Raw genomic sequence first — 13,146 nt, 5'->3', positions numbered from 1 at the left:
ACCAAACAAAAACCAGGTGAACAATTCTCAGTATTCCTGCAACGATGGCGTCAAATGTCTAGCAGACGTTCTCTTTAGTTACCTAAATGAGAACTAGTGGAAATATTCATTTCCAACTTAAATGAAGAAATGGAATTTCACCTGGATGTCAAAGACATAGACTCTTTTAATGATATGATCACCAAGGGTTTGAAATGTGAAAGGGCACTCATCAAGAAAGGACTCATCAAAATTTTTAATGAACCAAAAGATGGTCCTCGCCCGCGCTTCAATAGTGATAAACCAAGCTTCTGGAACACAAACAAGAATATCATCAACGATGGGGTTGTGGATGCCAGGACTGTCCAAAATGCACAACCTGTGGTTCGGTTTGCAGGAAAAAATCCTCCACCTCAAAACAACACAAATGTTCCTTCTAATCAAGGTCGCATCACATCTCATGATGAACCTAGACCTTGTCAGCAAAAACAGAAATGCACATACACTCCCTTAGGGGAACCCATTGAAACAATATTGCGACAACTCATTTCTCAAAATTTGGTCACTCTGCCTAAGCTATCAAACTATGAGCCTCAGGTCAAACCAACATGGTGGAGAGATACTGAACACTATGAATTCCATCAAGGGAGAGGACACAAGACAAGTAATTGTCACCGATTGAAAGATCTCATTCAGGATCTTATTGATGGAGGAGAAATTGAAATTGAAGGAAATGACCCAAAAACAACAAATAATGATCATCTGATGTTCAAAAATCCACTTCCATCACAAGATCAAAGGGGTCCTTCCACTTCTAGGTGAGGCACTGATACCACTGATTATACACAGGCTGCGTATAATTACACTGTAAATCATCTGTATGATGCCAATGAACAAGTTGCAACTATAACCTTCAAAAATCCCAACTCAAATTGCAATGTTGTTACGCGTCATGGCAAAGTTACCATAAAGGCAGCTCCACAAGGCACCACCTCCATCCCAAAGCAGTACAATCTTGTGGAACAATTAGACAAAACCCCTGCACTTATATCCATTTTAGAGATTTTGCGTCTATCGCCATCTCATAAAACTATCTTGGATCAAACACTCCAAGAGGCGTCAGTCCCCACAAATCTAAATACGGACCAATTTCAAGCCATGGTTGGAAATCTAAAGTCCTCACCTTGTCTCACTTTTTCCAAAAGTGACAACTCTTCCTTCCAGCAACCTCATAATGCCTCACTCCACATCGAAGGATTTATTAACCAGCATAGGATCAAGCAAGTCTTGATAGATAATGGAGCAGGCCTGAACATTTGTACACTACAGTTGGTCACAACATTGGGCTATGCGGTAGAATCAGTGGATCCTCGTAAGAAGATCACAATCAAAGCCTATGACAATGCAGAGCGTTCATCCAAAGGAGTTGTGGTACTACCAATCCGTGTGGGCCCTGTGGTAAAGCACATCATCTGTCAGGTTCTGGACCTTCCTCTGCCATACAATCTATTATTAGGGAGACCTTGGATACATGCCATGCAAGCCGTTCCATCTACCTACCATCAATGTATCAAGTTCCCACATAACGGTGTAGAGATCACAATTCTGGGCGATGCAAACCCCTTTGCATTTTGCCATAATATTAGCCATCAACCAGAGATTACTGTTCCTAATAATAGAGAAGCCATTTCCTCCGCATCATATATAAGTCCAGCCTCTCTTGCCAGTTTGAACACCACTATACCAAAGCAAGAAAAGCTTAAGATGAAAATAGCAGAGGAAGGTCTCGGGGAATACAACTTGAGTCAACTCTTTTGTGTGGGACAGATGCCCACTTCTCCTAGAACACATGGTAAACCACAGCAGTTACTCCAGCAACCACTAATCATGCCTGCATGTGCTTTGACACCTTTCATCCTTGGAAAGAGTCAAGAAGAAGAAACCCAAGATGAGGACTTAGCAAAATGGATCTATAAAGATCCCATCACCACTGATCTACCACAAGTTAAACTTCCTATGGATCAGTATGGCAAAGTCCTCCTCATTATGCAAAGAATGGGGTATGATGGTCAGAGTGCTTTAGGATATTGCAAACAAGGACGACATGAACCTCTGCTGCTAGAATTAAAGCCCAAAGGTAATACAGGCCTAGGCTTTGAGAAAGAAATCTTTCCTAAACTCAGATTCAAAGGAAAACCCAGCAAACCATTATGTCAACCTACTGCAAAAAGGACACCTTTCATCATTAAAGCAGCCTCAAGCACCATCCCGACTGCCCCATCGAGGCTCACAACCCCAACACAACCATCTACAATACCAATCATCCCACCAATAAAACCAGTAATCCCATTCGCAACAGCCATTACATCCATAGTACCATTAGCAGCAGCAACTGTATCAGAACCCGCAGCAGCATCTATGGTACCAGCAGTTCCCGCAGAAGCCACTGAGTCAACACTACCGATACTTCCTGTGCCAGATTCTTTTATCCCCATCAAACTTCCTATAGAACCGATCACTACAAAGGTACATCAACCAATCACACCTGCAGTGTTTAACTCAAAAGACATCCCAGTATCGTATAACAATCGGATGTTGGAAAGTGATTCAGAGACCGACTCACATGAATGGGAATTTGATTCGGTACAACTTAATACTTCAGATGAGGAAGATGCATCACTACCTCTGCCATGCAAAGATATCCCTGCTTATGGAGAAGCACAGATAAAGACCACTTGGGTTCCTGAACTGGAAACATCTTCCACAGACCCTATGTCTCATCCTACGCCTGATTCTGACAGGGAGAGTACCATTAACGACCTTCACCATAACATCTTACCCCTCACTAATACATCTCCCACACTTAACCTAATCGATGAAGTAATGCCCATTATCCACCCTGAACTCATCGAATGGAACCAACCAAATCCCCCATGTCTTGACTTCTTCCAAAACGATGAGGCTATCATTGACTTTTTGGAATTAAGGGATAACCTACCAAGTGGGGATCACAAAGCTGGATTCGCCATTGAACTTAATAGTGCAGCATACTTTGGGGCAGATGCCAAACCTTTCAGCTGCAAAAATATAACACTAAAACATGGATCTTCCAGTGAAAACCACACTGTGGCACTATTTGATCCGACAAAAGTAAAAAGAAAGAGCGTATCCAATGGTGAAAACCTCTCTGAGGTGTCTGAGGATGAAGGGTTTGACATTCTCCCTGATAATACACAACAAGAATGATCAACAATTCTCATCGAGGAAACCAAAGAGTACAATGTGGGGACTCCTGAAAATCCTCATATCATACATCTGGTATCTCTTCTCACTCCAGAGGAACAGCCTAAATTTATAGAGTTCTTCCAGAAGCGTCAGATCAACTTTGCATGGTCATATGCAGACATGCCTGGGCTTGATCCTGATTTAGTCATGCATCACCTCACCGTCGCAGAAGGAGCCAAACCTGTCAAGCAGAAGTTTCGTAAGATGCATCCCCAGATTGCAGTGCTAGTCAAAACAGAACTCAAGAAACTCCTAGATGTTGGTTTCATTAGACCAATTGATTATGCAGAATGGATCTCCAATATTGTGCTAGTTGGCAAACCAAAAGGGGGCATCCGCATTTGTACTGACTTCAGAGATCTAAATAAGGCCTGTCCTAAGGATGACTTCCCCCTACCAAATATCGACATCATAGTGGATCTAACAGCGGGGCATGCCATGCTTTCACTCATGGATGGCTTTTCAGGATACAATCAGATAAAGATCGCACCAGAAGATCAACATAAGACAGCCTTCACATGTCCATGGGGCACATATTGCTAGAATGTAATGCCCTTCGGTCTCAAAAATGCAGGAGCAACCTATCAAAGAGAAATGACCACCATCTTCCATGACATGATGCATACTATGATGGAAGATTATGTTGATGACTTACTAGCAAAATCACTCACCAGAGAAGGACATCTCCACATCTTAGATAAAATCTTTGATAGACTGGAACAATACCATGTTCAACTCAACCCAAAGAAATGTGTCTTTGGAGTAACCTCCAGGAAACTTCTAGGATACATTGTCTCAAGCAAAGGTATTGAGGTCGACCCAGCAAAGGTAAAAGCAATTATGGACATGCCACCTCCAAAGAATATCAGTCAGCTAAGGACATTACAAGGGCGACTTCAATCCATCCGAAGATTCATTGCACAACTGGCTAATAAGTGTCACCCATTTACACATCTATTACACAAGAACATTCGCTTTCAGTGGGATGCCCGATGCCAGCAAGCATTTCAGACGCTTAAAGACTATCTCATGAATCCACCATTGTTGATGCCACCAGATCCAAGTAGACCATTGTTACTCTATATCTCGGCAACAAGTATAGCATTAGGTGTATTACTGGCACAACATAATGCAGAAGGCAAAGAGTGTGTTGTATACTACATCTCTCGCACACTAGTTGGCTATGAACTCAATTACACACCTATTGAGCGAGCTTGCCTAGCAGTGATCTTAGCAGCCACAAAATTGAGGCACTATCTGTTGACACACAAGGTACCACTCATTGCAAAGATTGATCCACTCAAGTATTTACTCAACAAAGCAGCATTAACAGGTCGCTTGGCCAAATGGGTGATGATTCTAAGTGAATTTGACATCGAGTACGTGGACCGTAAAGCTATCAAAGGTCAAGTTATTGCAGATCAGTTGGCCGATGCACCACTCACAGGCAATCATCCTCTTATTTCCAATTTTCCAGATGAGGAGATATTCATGATCACAGCAGCACAACCATGGAAACTATATTTTGATGGTTCATACACTAGGCACGGCTCGGGGGCAGGCATTCTGTTTATCACACCTCAAGGTGATAGCATCCCGAAGTCTTACAGGCTCACATTTCCATGCACAAACAATATAGCCGAGTATGAGGCCTTGATCATAGGACTCAGGTTAGCCATCCAATGGAAATTACAAGAACTACAAGTATATGGCGATTCCCAACTAGTCATTCGACAAGCAACAGATGAATATTAGACCAAAGATGATAAACTCATGCCATATAAGAAAATGGTGGACACTCTAAAGGCATAATTTACTACTATCACTTTTGAGTAGATACCAAGAGATCAGAATCAAGCTGCTGACGCTATGGCTACCATCGCATCTCTCCTAGATCTTCCACAAAATTCAACACGCTACGAGTTCTTGGTAGAACAACTTTGGATTCCCGCTTATGATATCCTTGAATCTGAGATGATATGTCACCTTGTCGGTTCTGAATCCCCATGGTACGGTGAGTTCTACACCTATCTTCGCGATCATACCCTTCCTTCCAACCAATCGAATAACCAACGAAAAACCTTCATTCGCTAAACTGCTCGATATACCATTATTGCCGAAACCCTATACCGACGTGGTCTTGATGGTACTCTCCTTCGATGTCTGGAACAAGGTGAGATAACAAAGGCTTTGGAAGAGGTACATGAAGGAATTTGTGGGACTCACTCAAGTGGTCCATCACTAGCCAAGAAACTCTTGCGAGCTGGATATTATTGGCCATCTATGGAAAAGGATTCCTACTACTTTGTCAGAAAATGCAAGAAATGTCAAGTTCATGGCGACCTAATACATGCACCAGCCCAGGAACTACAACCAATCACAACACCATGGCCTTTTTGTCAATGGGGCCTTGACCTTGTGGGTAAGATTCATCCATCTTCATCCAATGGCCATAAATTCATTATTACCACCACCGAATATTTCACAAAGTGGATCAAAGCTGTTCCACTTACCCAAGTCACCGGCAAGCAGATCGCCTCATTCATCCTCAACTACATCATCTGCCAGTATGGTGTGCCCATGTCCATCATCACAGATAATGGTCTCCCTTTCAAAAATCAGGATGTCCGTGAACTTTGTGAGAAATTTCATATCCAACACCGCTTTTCCACCCCCTATTACCCACAAGGCAATGGTCAGGCCGAAGCATCCAATAAAAACATATTAAGAATCCTCAAAAAGACAGTCAATGATGCCGGTCGTGACTGGCATGTTCAACTAAATCCGGCACTATGGGCATATTGAACTAGCATTCGAACCCCTACAGGTGCAACTCCTTATTCATTGGTCTATGGTGCAGAAGCTATCTTACCTATTGAGGTTGAGCTACCATCATTATGGGTTTCCTTGCATAATCTGATAGATGATGAAGCTTACAGAGTCTCACGTCTTCAGGACTTAGAGTTACTTGATGAGAAGCGACAAGCTGCATACAACCATCTCAAAGCCTATCAGCAACGCATGAGCAAAAGCTACAATCACCGAGTTAGACCTCGTACATTTGAGGTAGGTGATCTTGTTCTACGAGAGAATCCTCATAACCAACCAAACCGAGAACATCAGGGCAAGTTTGAATCAAACTAGTTGGGCCCATATGTTGTCACTACTGTGTTCGGGTCCGGGGCATATCAGTTGGCTACATCAGAAGGAGAACCGCTTGCAGATCCAATCAACAGCATGCACCTCAAATGGTTTTATACCTAAGCTGTACAGAGCATCAGGCTCCCCTACATACCAAAAAATACCAAAAACATTCAGAAAAATGTCTTGAAGAAAATACAAAAACATTAAAAAAAGTAAAGAAAAATCATGCATCCAAACGGTGAACAACCACTCCGGTGGCACCTTGGGTAAGTACGGTGGTGAAAACCTGGCAAACAGGCACCACTCGTAAAGGCTATGGCTCCATTGTCTTTCAGACTTGTTGCGATCACATCTACTTCATACATACATCCATCCATCCGAAAACCATGGCTTGTTATTTCTCTGCAATTAGGATAAATACTTCATGCGTCTGTCATCCCGCTTTTTCATAGTCATGTCTAAAACAGGGGGCAATGCCTTTAACCTATTGATGGAAGTGGATTCTACATTGTCTTATGATTCATTAAGTTCTTCATTCAAACAATCATCAAAAATCCAAAAACATTCAAAAATATCTCGCAAAAATACCAAAAACATTCAAAACAATTCAAAATCCAAAAACATCGACAACACTATTGAAAAATCACACAAAAACATGGCAACACCTTGTACATACCCATCCATGCAGATACCAAAATAAACATTGAAAAACTACTCACACAATGACCATTTACCAATCAACCACACAATCAACATCAACAATCAAACTGTCTTCAACAAGGATGCATCCTTCCTTACCAAAACAAAGACAAAAATGACATTTTCTTTGACAAGAAAATTATGTTAAGCTATCAAATACTTGGTTGATTTGTGAGTACAATCGTTCATTTATCTGTATCAGGATCCTGTAGCATTGTTTTGTATCGTTTGCGCATTATTTCCGATGAAGTACTGGGGCATGTACTAATGGTGTCTACGTGGGAAGTTCACTAGGCTACGCGATCTTATGCCAAATGCAATCATAGATCACTACGGCTTGCTGACTACAGCGTATACCTCGACCATATGGGCATGAACCATTACCAAGGATCCTTATTCTTTATTCTTTATGTATATATTGTTTGTTTGCAGGTGCAATTCTCTTTCTTTGGTTCCTCCTACCTCATCCAAACTGGATAAAGGTTTTTATCTCTTAGTATGGTATGCACTTGTCTCAGGATATGATCAGCCTAAGATCAAGGAGGATGATCCAAGTCATGCATGAACAGAGATAATCCTTGTCTGTTCCGCAAGCAATACTTTGGTCAACTTGATCCATTATATCAAGTTGCTTGTATTAACTTGCTATATAAACTCCATGTAAGAAATACTCTAGTCATCTTGAATCTTTATGTCAAGTTGCTTGTATTTTCTTACAACATTTTAAAGCTCAATGATGAAAAATAAAGCACCATGGATCATCATTCCATCTCATTTGTATATATTGCATTCCATTGCATTCCATCCATCCATACATTCATAAATAGCTGCATATCATTCATACATAGTAATGACAATGGATACTCTATTTTCCTCTTCTTCCATAGGAATGAAATAGGTCCTCCATTTCTTCTATCTAACATTGAACCCCCCCCTCACCCTCCCCATCTCGATGATCAGTATCACATACCCTACATCGTTTCTCAATCAACCTAATCAAGCCATGTTCATCACCATCCATCTCTAAATAGGAGGGATTGTGTTTCCTATCCTAAGTCATCCAATAAGTCAAGAAAGTTACTCTATTTGCATAGGTACATCAACTCACGCACACCTAGACTATCAACAGATACTCTGATCAAGTATCTTCGGGTCTCAACAGGTAATTGATTATGGTAAACCTAGACTACAACAGACATTTATCATAATGGCCTAGTCTCAATGGGGCTGCTATGATTCACCACAATCATCCATCCCATGCACACACTATCAATTGATCAACCAATCAAACACAATCCAATGGACAATTACATCAATTGTCTAAGTCTCAACGAGTATTTTGCTTCATATACCTTGACTTCATTGGGCAGTTACATCAATTGTCTAAGTCACATCAGGTCACTTTGATTCACTTACTCAGACTTTATCATGTCCAAGTGACCAACTGATATCAACTGTCACACTTTGACTTGACCGGGGCAATTAAACCGATTGCACCAGATTGTCTAACCAATTTTGATCAATTGTATAGCATCAATCCAAACCCCACACTACATCTGCTATGTATCTCTTGCATGACCTCAGGGTACCCACTGACTTGTTGTTTCTTCATATTCACTCCATTTTCTCCCATTCTTTCATCATTAGTTCTAATTTCTTCTATTCTACCTCCCCTCCACTTTTCATTCTTTTTCGAGAGATCGCCCGATTTTTCAAACAAAAAAAAAAAATCGGCCCATCTCTCGAGGGGGCATACCACCCATTAAATTTACATTTTATGGGGCATTTCTTCACACCTATTTTTCTTTCTTTGAAACGACGCGATAAACCGCACCGTCTCAAAGAGGGGCAAATGTAGTCACATAAATCTGTCCACTTAATTAAATGCATACTTAGTATTTATTTGATTATTTAACCATCAATTAATGAATTAATTAAATTAATATTTAATTAATTCATCTTAACCCTTTTCTCCTATTAATTAAATAAATTATTCAATTTATTTGATTTAATTCACTTAACCAAAATCAGACCATTAATTAAATAAATAAATCATATTTGTTTAATTAAATCTTCTCTCACATTTAAATAAATTAATATTTATTTAAATTCCCCCAAAATCCCACCTCTCACATTTAAATAAATTAACATTTATTTAAATCACCTTTATCCTCCACCCACTTGTATTTTCCTACAAATGCAAGTTGCACAATTATTTTAAATAAATAATTTATTTAAATCACCTTTATCCTCCACCCACTTGTATTTTCCTACAAAAGCAAGTTGCACAACTATTTTAAATAAATTATTTATTTAAAATCCTATTTATCCTCACCCACTTGAAACCTTTAATGGTTTCCCTTAAAGTATTCAAACTTGATGGCTTTAAAGTCTTCAAACTTGATGGCTTCCTTCTATAGTCTTCTTAAGACTTTAATGGTTTTCCTTAAAGTCTTCAAGCCTTTAATGGTTTCCCTCAAAGTCTTCAAGCATTTTAATGCTTTATCTTCATTTTTCTCATTTAAATAAATTAATATTTATTTGAATATTTATCCAAATGCAAATTACACCATTTAATTGAAATAAATGATTTTATTTTAATTGAAAATACCAAAATTTCTCCCACTTGCATTTTCCTACAAAATCCACTTGCATGCCTAAACCCCTTCTAGAATTTTCTAATCACTTCTAAATAACCTAACCCCTTCTCTAAACTTTGTCACATTCCTAAGCAAAAGGGAAGTCACTTCTCAAACCCTCAAAGTCTTTGATAACCATTAAAGGCTTTCAACCTTCAACCACTAAATGGCTCAAAGTCTTTGATAACCATTGAAGGCTTTCAACCTTCAACCACTAAATGGCTCAAAGTCTTTGATAACCATTGAAGGCTTTCAACCTTCAACCACTTAATCCCCAAAGTCTCCAATAACCATTAATGGTTACCTCAAACCCTCCCACATGGTTAAAACATTTGTTTTGACTCAACCTCTACCCAACCCAAAGGTCTCATCAGGCCATTAATGCTTTGACCATGATTATCTCTTAAACATTTGCACAAAGGTTTATCCTTGGATTAACTCTTAAACCAGTGGGTAATCTTAATTTGGACTTGACCCTTAACCTCTAGATAACCATGAGGTCTTCTCAGGCCTTTAATGCCTCCAACCTCTTCTCTCAACCCAATCCTATGTTGACACTTGTCACCATTTTATTGGTGCCAATTGTGCACATGGATCCCCAACTTTCAAACTTGGCCCTTGATTAAACCATTCAATCTTAACCCTTCATTTCCCCATTTCTTCTATAAATAGAACCCTTCTCCTCAAGCAAAAAAAAAAAAAGTGAAGCATTAGAGTATTGTTGTTATACTGGCATTAGCATAGAGCTTTCTCATAGCATCACTATCTACACTTGCATAGCATTTGCTTATCATATTCAACTATCTTGAATCTCCATATGGCATCCATGGCTAGTGCTAAAAGCTGAGAGCTACACTCATTTGGGACTTGGAGAGGAGAGGAACAAGGGAGGAGCAACTATGAGCATCTTGATTAGCTATTTTATTCTATGTTTATATGCTTTCTATTTCATGCTTAATATCTCTCTTGATATGCCTGTTTAGGATAATCTTTTGTTGCTAACACTAATGTTTGTTTCTTGTGCTCTTGTGTGTGTTGCCATCAAAGAGATTTTCTAATCCTTTTTGCAGAGCATCACTAGTCTTTAGACTAGTGGTGATTTTGCAGAATGTGTTTCCTGGTTTGAAGCAGCATGTCGACCCCAAGCGGTTCGTAGATCTCAAGCGGTACGAGGGAGAAAAGCGGCACAACACATTCTTACCAGTCTTCATTTTTGTCAAACTAGCAACCGATATTTTGTATGAACCGGTAACACTCTGTGATGACTTACCAACCAGCATTTTGTGATGAGTTACCAATCCACCGATTGTTTGGCAGTGTCGACACATTGACGGTGCTTCTTGTGTCGTGTTACTAAGTATGTCTAGATTCATTGAACCTAGGAAATTGTAATGAAATCCTATTGGACTGACATGAAATCAGATTCCTTTAAAAGGACATCATGTCTAGGGTTTTATGTTGTCGCTGAAAGGGTTAATGTCGAGCTAGGGTTTAAGGTGGAAGTTGAGAATGATCTTATCTGAGAAGATCAAGTTGTAACTATGTGAGAGAGAGAGAGAAGGCTGAAGTAATGCTGGAATGCATTAGCTATGAGCAATACTGGATCTATCCAAGCAGTTTGTGCTATTAGATAGATCAAACACTTGTTGATTACTCACATCTTTGACATGTCTGTAGCCCTTAACCGGGTAGGCCTCAAAGCCTTTGTAAAATCCTGTAACAAGGTGGTTCACACATGTGAATCTAAAATCCTCTAACAAGGTAGTCCTTAATCAGACTTATCTCCTAATAGAGATAGAGATTCCTAACAGGATCTGTTCTGGTGAAGAACATTGTAAGACCTTAACCAGTCTGACCTTAATCGGTCTGGTTTCTATTCTGCAGATAGTGACTTGTGAGTTCCATCTCACCGTGGTTTTTCCCAGTTGGGTTTCCACATCAAATATCTTGTGTTATGGTTGTATTTCTTTTGTGGGTGAATGTTTTATTCGCATTTTGGTTTGCATGTGAGGTAACCGGTTTGACTGTTAGACTGCTTTATCGATTTATCTTTAGACTATGTAAGTGTTTTAGTGTAGAGATTTTTGGCATACTAATTCACCCCCCCGTCTTAGTATTCATCATAGGCAATCCTGTCAGGAACTAATGTAGGCAACATATATGGAACACCCTCAAAACCATAAACCCTAAAAAAGGTGAAATTATGACATATAAACTAGTCACCCCAATTGTGGCTGACCCTGATGTCTCCAAAAGCATGGGGTCTCAAGAATATTTTAATCTCACGTGAGATAGACCCATCACATTCCACTCCAAACAATCTATACAAAGGCTTAACAAAATATTCTTCAAATAACACATATTGTGATTTGTCAAACCTTGAGTCCCACAGGGATACCCATAATTGAACTAGTTGGTCCTTTCCATCTTTGTTCCTGGGAGTCACCCTTAATTCCTTTGGCCACAAACCTTTCATCTTCCTGTTAGTCTCAAATTCTGATTTCCCTCTTATCCCCTTTAAGAAAAAGAATAACTCTGCCTGCAAATGAAGAGATCAAGGAAAAAAGAATCTTAGAGCAACATATAACAAGCTTTTGAGAACCTTCTACACTTTGAACTTATCCAAAGTTCAGGCGGGTATACCTTCTGTGAATATTTTCACACTTTTAAATGAGATCCACAGTAAACTAATGTCCAAAAACTAGTGGATTTTGTCGCCTCAACATAAACTAAAAAAATAAAGGAAAACTTATGCTCATTTTCAGTATTGATCCCCAAGAGATATAGAAAGAAAACCACAATTGATTCCAGTGCCTTATCCAGGCTACAGAGTCATCTAAATCAAGGAAGGATTCCAAAATTAAACATCCCCATATATCTCATTACTTCGGCTTTTATTAACCTCATACATGCCTGACATATATAAGAGTTCTTTTTTGTTAAACTGAACATTGTTTATCAAATTCAAAGCTTCAAACAAAATAATCTATTGACAGAGATGTTTCATGCATATTTAATTCCTCTCCTGAAGGGAAAAGCTAAGAACATATCCATAAAGATTGTATTACAATCCGTGTTCAGTTGAATAACCCTAGACTACTCAAATGAAACCAGTAAGATACTTAAAGCACACCAGAAGACAACACAGGTTTTAGGCTCAAAAGTTTCTGATCTGTATATTGATATTCATTTTGAAAGAAAACTTACATAACTCAAAATATTTTCTGTAGTAACTAGAAAAACCCAGATAAATTTCTGCAGAGTTTCTTTACAAAATTCTTGTGATCCTCTACAAAATGAGAAGAATAGAGACTAAGAAGAAGAGGGAAAAGATTAGGTCTACAACCAAAATTTCCAGATGCCTTCTTCCCTAACTGAAAAGTATTCCGTTCTCCTTTCC

Source organism: Cryptomeria japonica, chromosome 8 (assembly GCF_030272615.1).
Source record: "Cryptomeria japonica chromosome 8, Sugi_1.0, whole genome shotgun sequence".
NCBI lineage: Eukaryota > Viridiplantae > Streptophyta > Pinopsida > Cupressales > Cupressaceae > Cryptomeria > Cryptomeria japonica.
The sequence above is the reverse complement of the archived record's forward strand: the minus strand, read 5'-3'. Positions refer to the sequence as shown.